We start from the raw sequence: 17,286 nt of genomic DNA on the forward strand, positions 1-17,286 counted from the left end.
TGGTGATTAAAAAATTACAGCTAGTGTTGGCCGGGCACAATGGCTTACGCCTGTAATCCCAACACTTTGGAAGGCCGAGGTGGACACATCACCTGAGGTCAGGAGTTCAAGACCAGCCTGGCCAACATGGTGAAACCCTGTTTCTACTAAAAATACAAAAATTAGCCAGGTGTGGTGGCACGTGCCTGTAATCCCAGCTACTCGGGAGGCTGAGGCAGGAGAATTGCTTGGACCCGGCAGGCGGAGGTTGCAGTGAGCCTCGCACCATTGCACTCCAGCCTGGGCAACAGAGTAAGACTCCAGCTCCATTAAAAAAAAAAAAAAATATATATATATATATATATTTATATATAGCTAGTGTTTTATAGCCACCTAGTGGCTGAAATTGGGCTTTGCAACTGGAAATTCAATTTTCACTCAAAATTAATTTTGCTATTTAAATACTTTATTTGCCATCTAAATACTTCTTTAAGAGAGATGACGTATGGGAGCTTAGATTAACTAAGGAGATGAAACATGAGGAAGCCAAATTTCAGAATGCTTCCTAAAGAGCCTTTAAACTTCTGGGTTCTCCAAATGTATACAACTGAGTCTTGGTTCTTAAGGTATGATGATAATGATAACAATAGGTATATTAGCATAGCTAACATCATTTGAGTGCCTAGTATGTACCAGGCAATATTCTGAATGCTTTTTGGTAGTATTTATTTAATCTCTGCAACAACTCTATGATGTAAATTCTCTTATGCTCAATTCTTAAAAGAGAAATCTAAGACAGAAGTGAAACACTTTGTCCCAAGACCAACAGCTATTAACTAGTAAGGTCAACATATTTTTTTTCGGCCGGGCACGGTGGCTCACGCCTGTAATCCCAGTACTTTGGGAGGCTGAAGCGGGCGGATCACAAGTTCAGGAGATCGAGACTATCCTGGCTAACACGGTGAAATCCCGTCTCTACTAAAAATACAAAAAAATAGCCGGGCGTGGTGGCGGGGGCCTGTAGACCCAGCTACTCAGGAGGCTGAGGCAGGAGAATGGCGTGAACCCTGGAGGCGGAGCTTGCAGTGAGCCGAGATCACGCCACTGCACTCCAGCCTGGGCAACAGAGCGAGACTCCATCTCAAAAATAAAAAAGATTTTTTTCCCCTTTTTGATTAACTTTTATTTTAGGTTCGGGGGTACATGTGCAAGTTTGTTATATAGGTGAAATCGGATCACAGGGGTTTGTTGTACAGATTATTTCATCAGCCAGGTACTATGCCTGGTACCCAATACTTATTTTTTCTGTTCCTCTCCCTCCTCCCAATCTTCACCCTCAAGCAGGCTCCAGTGTCTTTTGTTCCTTTCTTTTTGTATCCATGGGTTTGTATCATTTAGCTTATAAGCGAGAACGTGTGGTATTTGGTTTTCTGTTCCTGCATTAGTTTGCTAAGGATAATGGTCTCCAGCTCCACCCATGTTCCCGCAAAGACATGATCTTCTTCTTTTCTATAAAGCCAAGATTTAAGATCCAACAATCCAGTTCTAGAACCTTAAGCCTGTTTAGCATAGGGTAAATATGTACATCAAGTATACTTAGGGTAGTGGAATCAAATAGGCTCTCCTGCAATCTTAAACTTGCTTATATTTTAACTCATATATGGTTAGGTTTCAAACACGTGGGAGAGAAGAACCCTAGGAATTTAGAGATGGAACTTGATAAAGGCATTTCTCAGAAAAATTTCAGACAGCAGGAACTTGACTTCAAAGGTTGGTGTGACGTGGGCAGGCACAGAGGGGGAAGCACAGCCCAAGTACGAGCGGACGGCAGGATGGGTGGAGGCAGCCATGCAGTGGAGTGAGGAGAGGAAGTGTGGGTGAGTCAGCAGAAGGATGTGATGAGGCAGAGAACGGGGGCACTCGCGTGGGGACAGAGGAAAGCCAGGAAGGTCAGATTGGGCCATATTGTTCATGTAGGATCTTCATGTCAGATGAAGTTAGATCTTTAGCTCAACAGTTATATGGAACTATTGAGAGTTTAAAAATATTTACTGCCTTTATAATTTTTCAAAGCAAGTTGTGCCCAAAGTGAAATATTTGGAAACCAAGCAAGACACAAAGCTAAAAGACTATCTGTAATTCTCTTTTTGTTAATATGTGTATATATGTATCCTTTTGAAGAAATATAGATCCCATTAAAAAATAGAATAATAATTTACCTACTGTTTAAGACCCATACTATACTCTTCTCTTAATATGTCATGAAAATCTTGATATGTTGACATGTGCATTTTTATAGCAAAATTTAATGCCTGCATCCTATACAAAACAATTTATATAATCTCATATTTTTTAATTGCCTTTGTGTCTTTGTTGAAAATCAGTTAATTATGTAAGTGTAGGTCTATTGCAGGGCTCTTTATTTCATTGACCTATTTGTCTATCTTGATTGAATATCATAATTTTGATCAATGTAACTTTATACCAAGATCTGAAGTCAGGTAGTAAAAGTTAGATAACTTTGTTCTTCTTTTTAAAAGTTTTGGCTATTCTATTCCCTTTGCATTTCCACAAGAATTTTAGAGTTAGCTGTCAACATCTACAGATGAGCCTGCTGAGATTTTAATTGGGATTTCATTGTATCTGTAGATCAAATAGGGAGAATTGATATTTTAGTCATGTTTGTCCAAACACATGCCATTTAACTCTATTTATTTAGACTTTAATTTCTCTCATTATGTTTGCTAGTTTGCAATGTACAGGCCATGTTCATTTTTTTCATATTTATCCCTAAGATGCATATTTAATGGCATGTTTTTATGCCATTATAAACGGCATTATGTTAATTTTAATTATCTATGTACGTATGTACCTAGTATATAGAAACAGACTTGATTTTTTATATTGATCTTGCATCTCCCAACTTTGTTAAACGCACTTATTAGATGCAATACATATATATAAATTCCATAGGGTTTTCTATGTAGATGATCATTTCATCTGTGGATAAAGAAAATTTTATTTTCTTATGTCCAATCTGGATATCTCTTATTCCTTTTTCTTGACTGGCTGGACTAGCTAAAGCCTCCAGGACAATGTTGAATAGAAGGGGCAAGAGTAGACATCCTTGCCTGTTTCCTCATATTAGGGGAAAACGTTTCATCTTTCATCATTAATAAGACACTAACAGTACAGTTTTTGTAGATGCCCTTGATCAGGTTGGGGTTGTTCCTTTTATTTCTATTTTGCTGACTGTTTTTATTGGGATTAGATTTTGGACATTTGTCAAACGCTTTTTCTTCATTCTATTGAAATGATCTCTTTTTTTTTTCCAGTCTGTTAACATGGTGAATTACATTGATTGTTTTTTGAATGTTAAATTAACCTTGCATCCCTGAGATAAACCCGACTTGGTCATGATGTATTATCCTTTTAATAAATTGTTTGTTATCTGTTATAATTGGGTAAGAATTGTCTCTCTGTTCGTGAGGAATAATGTTCTGCAGTTTTCTTATAATATCTTTTTCTGGCTTTAATGTAGTAATGTTGCCCTTGTGGAATGAGTTGGGAAGACTTCAATTTTCTGGAAGAGTTCGGGTTGAAATGCTATTATTTCTTCCTTAAATGTTTCGTAGAATTCACCAGTGAAGACATCTGAAAATTGAATTTTTGTGGAAAGTTTTAAAGCTCTAAATTTAATTTCATTCATTGATATAATGCTCTTCAGGTTATCTATTTCTTCATGAATGAGCTTAGTAGAATAGTTTGTATCTTTTAAGAACTTGAAATTCTTTTTTCTTAAGGTGGAAGCTGATGTCATTGCCTTGAGACTTCTTCTTAATTTAGATATTTAGAGCAAAAATTTCCTTACGATTACTGCCTTAGTTATAGACAATAGATTTTCATATGTCGTCTTTATTTTCATTCAGTTTTTAAAAATCTTAAATTTTCATTTATTTCTTTTTTGACTCATGGGTTATTTAGCAGTGTGTAATTTTCTTTCTAAATATTTGAGTTTTGTCCAGATTATTTTACTGATTTCTAATTTAATTCTATTGTGGTCAGATAATATACTTTGAATGTCTTTTGCCAGGCTTCTTGATTGGAAATTGAATTTTAATCACATATTTTTGGACTTGTAGTTACTAATTTTTATGCTATTAAAAACAATTCTTAGACGAAGGTGAACTTGGGTTCTTTTTACCCTTTCTTTATTATTTTCTTAAAGTCTCAGAAACAAAAGTTTTGAATCAAAGAGTATATACTTCCTTTACTAGAATTTATACATACTGTTACATGCCTTGTTTCATGTTTATATTCAATAATTTGCAAATATTTTCTTCAGATCAATTTTTTTCTATAACATATTCTTAATGACTGTATATAATTTTACTTTATTGGTACTCCAAATTATATTAACAATCCTCTATTGTTGGACATCTAAGCTTTTTCTAACTTGAGGCAAGTTTCCATAATGCTTTTAATAAACTACATTGTAGATCATTAGTCTGTGGGAGAGGATTGGCCTCATGAAAACAATGATTTAGGAAAATTAGTCAGGAACTATTATAGAAGATAGATTTGGGCTGAGGACTGGAAGTAGCGAAATCTGTTCCATACCATTAGGGTTATAATATAGTGCTTAAAAATGAGGCTGTGGTAGCAGCAGATGAATGGAGATGCCAGAATGGATGGAAGACATAGTAAAATGAAAGAATCTATCACAGTTAGCCACTGATTTGGGAAGAATTAAAATCAATTTCTTCTATCTTTAAAGTAGTAGCACTTCTAGATAAAATTGAATCTTCACATTTGCCTTTAAAATACGTATTTTCTCAGTATTCGTGCTTATTTGTCAAGCAGTAATGTTTTCTAATTACTCAAAAGAGGTTTCATCATAGATGATAAAAGGAAGCCAAGGAAAATGTTTTCTAAAGCAATTAAATATAAGGAAGAGCAAGATTTATATAATTCACATTACTTTTCAAGGAATTCTGTTAGTCTCAAAATGTTTTGTCCTTTTGAATTATTAGGTTGGTGCAAACATCATTGTGGTTTTTGCATTGTTGGAATTTGCCGTTTGATATTGCAATGCATTCTTAAATGTGATTATGTTATATATCATTTTAATGGACATTTCTCGCTTTATTTTTTTGCTAGTGACTTATTACTTGCTGTTTATGTTTATTTTAGACTATGGAAATGATGTTAGACAAAAAGCAAATTCAAGCGATTTTCTTATTTGAGTTCAAAATGGGTTGTAAAGCAGTGGAGACAACTCACAACATCAACAACGCATTTGGTCTGGGAACTGCTAACGAATGTACAGTGCAGTGGTGGTTCAAGAAGTTTTGCCAAGGAGATAAGAGCCTTGAAGATGAGGATCGTAGTGGCTGGCCATTGGAAAGTGACAACGACCATTTGAGAGTAATCACTGAAGCTGATCCTCTTACAAATACAAGAGAAGCTGCCCAAGAACTCGGTGTCAATCATTCTATAGTGTTCAGCATTTGAAGACATTGGAAAGGTGAAAAAGCTCAATAAGTGGGTGCCTCATGAGCTGACTGAAAATACAAAAATCGTCCTTTTGAAGTGTCATCTTCTGTTGTTCTATGCAACAAACTCTCGATCAGACTGATGTGCAACGAAAAGTGGATTTTATATGACAACTGGCAACGACCAGCTCAGTGGCTGGCCTGAGAAGAAGCTCCAAAGCACTTCCCAAAGCCAAACTTGCACCAAAAAAATGGTCATGGCCACTGTTTGGTGGTCTGTTGCTGATCTGATCCACTATAGCTTTCCGAATCTCACTGCAACCATTACATCTGAGAAGCATGCTCAGCAAATCAATGAGATGCACTGAAAACTGCAATGCCTGCAGCTAGCACTGGTCAACAGAAAGGGCCCAATTCTTCTCCACGACGCCTGACTGCACGTCACACAACCAATGGATCAGAAGTTGAATGAATTGGGCTATGAAGTTTTGCCTCATCCGCCACATTCATCTGACCTCTGGCCAACCAACTACTACTTCCTCAAGCATCTCAACAACTTTTTGCAGGGAAAACACTACCACAACCAGCAGGATGCAGAAAATGCTTTCTAAGAGTTCACTGAATCCTGAAGCACAGATTTCTATACTACAGGAATGAAAAAACGTTCCTTCTCATTGGCAAAAATGTGTTGATTGTAATGGTTCCTATTCTGATTAATAAAGATGTGTTTAAGCCTTGTTATAATGATTTAAAATTCAATTACTTTTGCATCAAACTAAGACAGGAACTTTGAGATCTCTCATCTTATTACACTTTTCCTTATTATTCTCTTACAATGTTTAAAATCAAAACATATTTGGTCACTTGACCTAGAGAAAGAGAATTCATCATGTCTTCTTGCAAATAACTCCCTCAGAGGACACAGCCCATACCGTGTCTCCTGCAGTGCCACACAGTGCCTGGAGCATGTTAGGAGCTTGTTGGGTGTGTTCAGTGAGTGGAGCAGATCTACATCTAGGCCTTCCAGTCCTATCTTTCATTACCCATTTATTTCTCTTTGGAGTTCTCTTACCTGCAACTCTCACCTTACAATTTTTCAATGCTAAGACCTATGAAATGTTCATTATTATAGGCATTTGCATAATTTATCTCTTATTTTAGCAGCTTATTCAGCTCTTTGTTCATATTTCTAAAAGTAAAATCTGCTGTCTCATTTTAAAGTCTCTTCTGAGCACCTACCTGAAAGTGTTTGCCTTGGCCAGGTCATCACAGTCACAGCAAGAGAAAGAATAGATGCCTGGCTTCATTGTTCTTGGGAGGGTCCATCGAATGGCCATGTCCAACTCACTAGACTTAGCACCAAATTTCCTCACAAACCCAAGGAAAAATAGGAGGCACATTGTCAGTTTCTTGATTGCTCATACAATGTCAAAAACCCAATACTATCACTAATCTAAATAAGAGGATTATTTATAAATAAGAAGTTTATTTAGAGTAGTGATAATAGGCCCAGTTTCCATTTTCCTTGGGGTCTTCAGGATTTTTTCTAGGAGACCAGCTACATAACTACCTCAGCTACAAACTCAGTTCCATAGAAGCTGTCTGAGACTGTTTGTGCTGCTATGAAAGCATATCTGAGACTGAGTAATTTATAAAAAACAGAAATTTATTTTCTCACAGTTCTGGAGGATAGAAAGTCCAAGATCAAGGAGCTGCAGGTTCAGCTGTCTTTCAAGAGCTTCTCACTGCTTACAAGTTGGCACTATGATGCTGCATCCTCTGGGGGGGTTGAATGTTGTGCCCTCACATGGTAGAAGGGACAGAAGAGCAGAAAAAAAAAGCCCTTTGTCAAATCCTTTTTATATGGGCACGCAATCCCACACATGAGGGGAGGAGCCCTTGTGACCTAATTACATCTCTAAGCCCTCAACTTTTAATAGCATCAATTAGTAACACCTTTATTTTGGAAAAACTCATTCAAACCATAGCAGAATTCAAGAAGCATTGATTTTAAATTTATTAATTGATGGATTCTTTCTCACTCCTTAAGTCCCATCTGCAACTTTTATCATCTTAAGCTGTTTAAATCCCTTTTATGCCATGTGTGTGTAATAATATTGGCAATGACTACCCCTCCAAATCCTACCTAAAGCTTTTAAGATACTAAAAACTTCTCTACTTCTGCCTTGGTACTCATTAGCTAATTCCCTGAAATGAAGACATTGAAGGCATTTATACTATATGTTGCAAATTTCTGCTTTGTGTTATGTTTTCAGTAAAAAGAAACTCTCTTGATAAAGTATAGCTTTTTTTTCTGACAGAATAAATAGCATTCTATTTTCGATCTTTTTATTAAACATTTACTGGTTTAGTGACCGTGGGAAAGTTATTTAAACTCTCTAAACAGTACTGCATTGAAGCTGAAGCCAGCTTGTGAGAGCCAATTGCTAAGTATTCAAGAGACTTGCCTAAAGGTTGTATGACCTTTGAGGGTTTGAAAGTAGTGTTGGTGGGAGTATTCACCAGAGTTGGGGGCAAGTGCTACAAATAAGGGCACTTTTTTTCCCAGAGAGCTGCTTTACCAGCTTACTACCATCTCTAAGCCTTATTCCCTCCTCCACAAAATGAGAATAATAATTTCAACCTGTATTAGATACGTCACATTGCAGAAAACACAGTCTTTCTGCTAGTTTAAGTAAAAAGGCAATTTTCTAGAGGGTCTTAAATATCCTATAGAATTTCAGAGAAGACTGATGAAATAGGCTATAGATACAGCTCTCTAAAATAAATGTGAGAGTCACAACATAAAACTGGGCCACCATGGACATACTGCCTCTTATATGTTCAGGAAGCCACCTGCCCATTTTGGAAGCTACTGCTATGGTTGCCAGTTCTAGACGTACTTTGCCTCTACCATGACCAGGAAAGCCTCCTTGATCAAGAAGCTACCACAAAACAGAGATCTCCACACTGCCTCAGTCTATGTCTCACCTTCAAATATTTCAAAAGAGCATCTGATTGGTAGAAACTAAATCACAACAACAACTGTAACTGCATGGGAGGCTCAGAAATACAGTCTTTATTTGGAGTGGCCTTGTGTACAGATAAAATTCAGGAATTCTATGGGTACAGATTAGACAAAAGGGCGAGAACAGTTATTAAAAGATATCTAGCAGCCTCTGCCATAGATAGCCCTTTCCCATCTCCAATACCTTTGAGTGCCTTTTTTCTCCAGAAAACAATTCATACCCCATCCAAGAGATATGACCTCAAAGTCCCATTCAAAGACTGAATTCAGCTCAAAAGAAAGAATCTCTGAGTGACAAAAAGTCCTCACCATGAGGTCCAGGCCTCAAGCAATCCTCTCACCTCAGCCTCCCAAAGCACTGGGATTACCAATGAGGGCCACCATGCCTGGCTGAGACAGGGTCTTTATAGAGGAAATAAAGTTAAAATGAAGTCATTCAGGTGAGCCCTAATCCATATGACTGGCAGTGTCCTTATAAAAAAGGGAAACTTGGGGCAGGGTGCAGTGGCTCACGCCTATAATCCCAACACTTTGGGAGGCCAAGGTGGGCGGATAACGAGGTCAGGAGATTGGGACCATCCTGGCCAACATGGTGAAGCCCTGTGTCTACTAAAAATACAAAATTAGTCGGGCAGGGTGGAGGGCGCCTGTAATTCCAGCTACTTGGGAGGCTGAGGCAGGAGAATCACTTGAACCCGAGAGGTGGAGGTTGCAGTGAGCCGAGATTGCACCACTGCACTCCAGCCTGGCGACAGAGCGAGATTCCGTCACACACACACACACACACACACACACACACACACACACACACACACACACAAGGAAACTTGGATACAGGAATGGCACACAGGGAGAATGTCATGTGAAGATGAAAGCAGATATCGGGGTAATGTGACCGACAAGTTAAGGAATGCCAAAGGTTGCCAGCAAACCACCAGAAGCTTGGGAGAGGCATGAAACAGCCTCTCTTATAACCATCAGAAGGAGCTAGCCTTGCAAACACCTTGATCTTAGACTTCTAACCTCTAGAATTTTGAGATAATAAATTTCTCCTGTTTAAGGCACCCAGTTTTTGGTATTTTGCTATGGCAACCCTAGCAAGCTAATATAGGCTTGTATTCATAATGCCCTAAAATCAGGAACTTCAATGGTAGGGTAACATGCTTTATTTGACCTACGTTCATTGTGTACCCAAAATGCCTTGGAGAGGTGCTTGTAAACAGTTGGAGTCACAGTGCTCCTTCAGAGCACCCTCATTATTGCTTCAGGGTGGAAGTGCAGAAATTGACTTTTTCTTTTTTTTTTTTTTTTTTTGAGACGGAGTCTTGCTCTGTCGCCCAGGCTGGAGTGCAGTGGCGCAGTCTCGGCTCACTGCAAGCTCTGCCTCCCAGGTTCACGCCATTCTCCTGCCTCAGCCTCTCCGAGTAGCTGGGACTACAGGCGCCCGCCACTACGCCCGGCTAATTTTTTTGTATTTTTAGTAGAGACGGGGTTTCACCGTGGTCTCGATCTGCTGACCTCGTGATCCGCCCGCCTCGGCCTCCCAAAGTGCTGGGATTACAAGCGTGAGCCACCGCGCCCGGCCCAGAAATTGACTTTTTCAACACTGTGTAGAGGCACCAAATTATTAGACTCACAAATCTTTTAGATTCTTGACCACAGGTTGAAATTCCCTGCCTCAGGTTTAAACTCTCTGTCCTTTCCTTAGCAGAGATCTATATTCTCTTTATCCTCCTTGCAGCCTGGCTAGATCTAGATATAGTTCAACTCTCTCTTGTAAAACGTTGCTGAAAGTAGCAGAAGCAACCAATTGATATCAATTGAATTTTTCCAGTGATCTAGCCTATAGCTACAGACTTGATAAGCATGTAATCTCCTTTCCAAGTTAGCTCAGGCAGCAATTTGTTCAATACTTTGCCACTGAATAACTAGGGTCTCCAGTTTTCCAGACTGCTATGCTTGTTCTTACCATCTACTGCCTGGACTGCTAAGACAATGAAATGTGCATTAATGTATTTTAGGGCAGCACACTGCTTCTAAATTCTGAGTTTTGTGTTGTTCAGAGTTCATTTGTAGAGAACATAATCCAGTCTAGCTAGTTTAATCAGAAAAGGATTTAGTACAGGTTTTGTTATGGCTTAGAGAATTGGCTGGAGGGCTAAAGAAACACTCCAAGAATGCTCTGAGAACAATACAACCGAGTTGGGCCACCAATGCAGGTGTTCTTACAGACACTGGAAAACTGCCATGATCACAACGCAATTGTGAGTCAGGGCAGGGGACGGGGACAGAGAAACCCCAAATAGAACTGCAGAAGCAATAGAAGCATGACTTCTACCTTGCACATCCCTCATGTGCGCATCTGATTAGCAGAATCTAAGTCAATCCAGAGCTGTAGCTGTAGAGTATCTGGGCAATGTCTATCGTTCTGGACGATAATGTCCAGAATCAAGGGTTCTACTTCTGTGAGAGAAAGGGGAAAGGAGATGTTGAAAACAAGTGGTCAGATTGTGAATGTAAATATTTGAAGATTGTTTTGGTACAGAGTGAGCCCTTAACAATTGACAGACTTATGGAAGTATAAGACAAGTGTCCTCCTTAGGAGAAAAGAATCAGAAATATAAGATCAGATATGTAAAAGAAATCTATGTCACAATCAGAAATACAAGATCAGATACAAAGATACTCAATCACTTTGAGCTTTGTTCATTTCAGTGGAATACAATGTCCTCTGAGCTAGAATATTTGCAAATGTAACCTTATGTTTAACAAAGTTCATTCTCTGGAGCAATTGACTTTCCAGGGAGTGAAACTCACTGAACCAACTGGGTCATCTGGTCACTGGTGAATTTACTCCCTTACCAGAGCAGCTGTGATGTACTCATTTGCCAAACCTGGGTCTTGAGCTTAGCCCTGGAGTAGGAGAGCAGTCAGAGTATCAAAATCACTGAGAATTGTAGTTGCAAAAGTAGTGGTTCCTGAAAGCAAACTGGGGTACAATGAAAAGAATAAGGGGGATAGGATCTTGGACTTCTGAAAACAACTGTTGTCCTCTACAGATTCCTGTACTTCCTCCCCAGCACACCAGCAGCATCCTCACTCTCTGGCCTGGCTGCTGGAAATGTAATAAAGCTGCTTAAGAACAAGAGGGCTGGGCGCAGTGGCTCACACCTGTAATCCCAGCACTTTGGGAGGCTGAGGCGAGCAGATCACCTGAGGTCAGGAGTTCGAAACCAGCCTGGTCAATGTGGTGAGACCCTGTCTCAAACTGCGCACTTTTACAGAACCTAAGAGCAAATATAAATTGGGATGACATCTTTCCAAGTTCTCAGGCCCAAATCCTTTCTCAGTTTGCTAGGGGAAATCCCAGCCAGGTAAATTTCACGTTGGCCCTAACATAATGCTATTTGAGAAAATCCGTTTTTCTCTGCTCTCACACCACAGCGATTAACACAGAAGACTTCTGTGACCACATGTGAGGATTTTTCCCACACACCAAGCAGTAGACACCAGCTGGTGTCCTTTAATTCAATTTGGACACTATCTACCTGGAAATAACTTCAGATCCCACAGGGTGAGGGCTCAGTCACCAAAACTGTCCTCTTCTTCCCCCTGTGTCCCCCTGGACACAGTTTCAAGTTCCAGCCTCAGGAACTTTTGACCTACTGGCTTCAAGTTGGGTTTCCCACAACCCCATCTTTAGGGTTGATTAATTTACTAGAGTAGCTCACAGAATTCAGATAAACACTTACGTTTACCTGTTTAGTATGAAGAATATTAGAAAGGATACAGGTGAAGAGATGCATAGGGAGAGGTATGAAGGAAGGGGCACAGAGGTCCCATGCCATCCCTAGGTGCACCACCCTCCAGGAACCTCCATGTGTTTAGCTATTTTGGAAGCTCTCTAAACCCTGTCCTTTTGGGGTTTCATGAAGCCTTTATTACATAGGCATGATTGACAACCATGTAGAAATGTGAGTGGACAAAAAGGGTATGATGTCACACTGAGTGGGGAAAACTAGCAAGACCCGTCTGTTCAGATTCTTCTTGAACCTGAAGAAGGACCCTCTCTAGAATGAGGGTCTTTGGACCCACAATCAGTTTGTAGTCTCCCCTTGAAAAGGTAAAAGTAGCCAGGAGATCAGAGACAGAGAGATTGTTTCCTGGGGCCTGTTCCTGAGGCCTAAAGCACCCCAACATTATAACAAAAGACTGTAACAAAGGCTAAGGGAATTACGAGGCAGGAACTGTGGATATATATATATATATATATATATATATATATGTAAAGTCATAATATCACATAGGGCTAATAAGAATTTTTAGTCCCTTCTATAATTTTCTTCAAGATATTATTTTTGAGTTTGGACAGTAAATTGCCCCTCTTTGCTTGTTGATGGGTGGGATTTCACCTCTGGGTCTCTGGTTTCCAGATACCTTTGGTACTCAAGGAGAAGAAGGCAGGATATGGATTCTGGCTGAATCCAAATTTCCTTTCCAGTACCAAAATCCAGTCACTGAAATGTATTAGCTTTGCTTAGGTGTGTCTTTTGTCCTCAAGCAAAACTCTTACTGATGTGTCATGTATCTCTGTTCTATTTGGCTTCTCAAAAGCATATTCACTAGTCTGACATTAAAGTTAAGTGCTATTTCAAAAAAATAAAGATTCTTCACTTTTCATTCTAGCCCTGTGTCCAGTTATAAATCATGTATTTAGTCTTCAGCCTCTGAAGTCTGGAGACATATTTCCTCTACAGCTGATGCCATCCTCCTTTTTCTTAGGGACAGTGATGGACTCTTTTTTTTTTTTCCTTTTGATAATTTTACAAAGCTTCAGTGGTTAACATACTTCAAGCCCTTCCTGGTTCAGATATATAGGTGTTCACTTCAATTGTTTCCCTTTTCCAAGGATCAAAACCTTGTGTTGCCAGTTTCTCAATGTCTGAAACCATTTTTTTCATAAATTTAGTTGAGGAGGTAGGAGAACAAGTCTGACACCAGTTACCACCTCATGGCAAGATACATTACTAAGATTTTCAAGTGTCTTATTTGGATATCAGAGTAATGCAAAATACTCAATTTATGAAAAAAATAGATTTTTAAAACTTATGGTCTAAAAGCAGTTTTAATAGAAACAGAATGACTAGTTTCTTTGGGAGTTGAAAATTATCATGTGAAATCCTCTGATTCTTTTGTTAGTCATAGTTTTTCCCTAATATTCTCATAGTTTTTATTTTTACAAGTTTATCAGACTTCTTAACTCAAAATTCTTCTTGTATCAATTTTGGTGATTTGTGTTTCCTTAGAAGTAGTATCCATTTCACCTGGATTTAATTTGTTAATTCACAAAGACTTACTATTTAAATTTACTCTTTAATTATGATTTCTTCCCCTTTCCTCTGCCATTTCCTCTTCTCTATTAGACTGTTTATTTACCTATTTTATTACAGTCAAACCAATCCCCAACGGGTGAAAAAAAATCATGTGATGTATTTTTTTAAATTTAAAGTTCCAGGATACATGTGCAGGATGTTCAGGTTTGTTGCATAGGTAAACATGCGCCATGGTGCTTTGCTGCACTTATCAGCCCACATGTGATGTAGTTTTAAAATTAATTCTACTGTTTCTTTGCTTTCCATTTTTCCCAATTTTTTGTTTGTATATTTCTTAATTCATTCTTTGTGATGTTTTTCTCTAACTTCTTGTTTGATTCTTTTTCTTGGCTGGTCTTTTTCTTTTTAATTGAGGTATAATTTACAATGAAGTGCACACAATTTAAATGTACAGTTCAATGAATTTGTACAGTCTTAGTTCTTGGTGGCTAAGTTCTGGCTTCAATCATTTTGAGGCTTAGCTGTAAGTCAAGGCTTTGTGCTCTATAATAGTGCTTCTCAAGTTTTTTTTGAGACAGGTTCTCTCTCTGTCACCCAAGTAGCTGGGACTGCAGGCATACACCAGCCATGCCTGGCTAACTTTTGCATTTTTATTAGAGAGGGGGTTTCACCATGTTGCCCAGACTGGTCTGGGCACTTCAAGTGATCTACCTGCCTTGGCCTCCCAAACTGCTGGGATTATAGGCATGAGTCACCATGCCTGGCCTCAATATTTAATGTGCATAAAACCACCCAGGTGTCATTTAAAAATGTAGATTCTGATTCAGTATGGCCTGAGATTCTGCAATTCTGATAAGCACCCAGATGATACCAATGCTGCTGGTCTGTGGCCCCGACTTTCAGTATCAAATTTTTATAAGATATTTCTATATCATTTTAACACATTTTTTTTAGCTTAATTCAGGTTGAGTTTCTTCTATGAGCAAATAAATAGCTCTCAGTTAAGATGCAGTATACCCACAGTCCTTGGTACAGGTAGCAAACAACTAATAAATATTTGTCGAATTAAATTAAGGCTATGAATTTTCCTGAATTGAAATTTGTTCTGTTCTCTGGCTTTGATATATAGTGTTTTGATTTTTATTGTTAATATTAATACTTTAAAATGTTTTTATTAATATTCTTCAGCATGTAATGTTTGATTTTTCTCTTACACCAATGTGTTTGGGGACAGATTTTTAGAAATTTTCAAGTAGTTGGGGATATTTGTGAGTGTGTTTTTGTTTTGCTTACTTCTAGATTTATTGCCCAGGTTAGAAATTGTGGATATATTTCTGTGTTTTGCAATTTTTGATGTTTCTCTTCTTGAAATTTCTTTCTTTAGACGTGTTACTATATTCAGTCAGATTATAGTCAGGACTTTGCAGGGCAGTTGTTTTGTCTCTTTAGAGTAAGTTTCCATTTAGCTGATCAAATTCATTATATGCCTCTTTTATATTTGAATTCTAGATGGAGACCTTATTTTCCCATTTTCAAACTATTTGTAGGGGACATCTATCTGTTGCCTTACATACTACAGTTCTCTCACGTGTATAATGAAAATGGTAATAGTACATGCCTATTATTAGGAATTGCTGTAAAATGTAAAATGCTTAGCACTGTGTTTGGACCATACCAAACCCTCAAAAATAGCTCCAGATGATATATTTATGTATGTATTTCTGAATCTGCAGCTTTGCTGTTAGTAGCATTCCACTTTGATAGAGATAGAGTGGCTTTCAATTACCCAAACTTCATTCTAACCAAGAAAAATGGCAACAGATGAAGAACAAAAGCAAAAGAAACAAAAACCTCCCAGAAACTGGATGGAAGGTAAGAAATCCCATGGGGGCATAAGTGTGATGTAATGACTCCCGCCGTCCAAAAAAAAAAAGAAAAGCCAAGTTAATTTTGTTTTAAACATGTTTTACAGCATCCTGCAAGAGAATATACAGACTGTAGAGCAAAGTATCCAGAACTGAATCCTAATAATGAGAGATACAACTTTTCTACTTTTTTGAAAAAGCTGTGTAAACCCTCACAGTAGGAATTAGGCCTTTCATTTCTGGTACCAGTGGTCTTCACAGGTGCCTTGACAAAGAGCTACCAAGCACCATCTGAATTTTATGGAGACTAAGAGCCCAGTTTCAGAGTCCAGCAGACCTCAGCCAAATTCCAGTTTCTCCACTCAGTAATTAAGAAACCTGCCTTAAGATTTATGTCTGGGGCTCCTTGCCTGTAAAACACACCTACCTTAGGGGGCTGTTAAAAGGATTCAACGAGATGTTAAGTATGTACAACTTGATTACAAAGCACTTTTCCCCAACCATTTCAAATTATTTATCTACGTATTCATCCATCCATCCATCCAAAGAACCTCAATAATTGGCCAATAATTCCTAAGTGGAAGAAGCTTTACAACACACGAAGAACTCTTCTATTATGTCACATGAAATTATAAAACAAATTATTTTACATATAAACGATGAAGGTAAAAAAAAAATCAGCCAATAATAACTAGCAAGTAGTATTTGGTAATTCTTTTGGTGAGGCCGACTTAAAAATTTATGGAATATTATTTATTTTCGTTGCAAGTCTATCAGAAATCACTAATGGTGTAGCACTGCATTCTTCCCTGCTTTTGGTTCTCAAACTACGTATCTTAGTAAATGCAATTTGCAGACAAACCAAGCCTCGCTAATCAATGGATCATAGCTACTCTGGCAAAGGAAGAAATTCACTGTTTGCCAAGCATCCCATCAGATGGGTGACTTCACAGCCACTGGAAGAAATGTTTCTCATCTTCGAGTAGATGGAAACTCCAACACTATGCAGTTGCTAAATCCACTTGTCACACCTCCTCCTTTTCTCTACTTCTAAAGTTGCCCTCTAAACTCTTTAGCTGAGGGTGGAAACACACACACACACACCCCCACACACACAGACACATTTGGCTAAAGGTCAATTCACATAGCGGCAGTGACTTTCGTTTATATGCATTTTCCTTCCCAGCTCTCTCAGTTCTGAGTCAGGCTAAGCAGGAGGCAGAGAGCTCGTCCTCCTCTGCATGGGCGCTTTTTCTTATTTGACTTTTAGACCTGGGAGGAGTAGCGTAGTTGCGTGATACTAGGATATCCACAGGCGGGACGAATTTGGACCAGCCTTATCCCTCACAGTGATCCTTCACTTTGCCTTCTGTTTCCATTTCTCCCAGTCGGTTTACTGACTGACAAAATTCTTTCACAACTAAGTGATCACAGGACAACCCAAGCAATCCAAACCTGCAGGCAACCCCAGACATCCAGGGAACCCTGGCGCGCCTCGGGCCAACCCACACCCACGCGGAATCATTCCATTTATCGGCGACCAATCAGCCCTCCACACGCTCCCGCGCCAGCCAATCCGAGCAAGC

This window comes from Hylobates moloch, unplaced genomic scaffold (assembly GCF_009828535.3).
Source record: "Hylobates moloch isolate HMO894 unplaced genomic scaffold, HMol_V3 SCAFFOLD_6, whole genome shotgun sequence".
Classification (NCBI taxonomy): Eukaryota; Metazoa; Chordata; class Mammalia; order Primates; family Hylobatidae; genus Hylobates; species Hylobates moloch.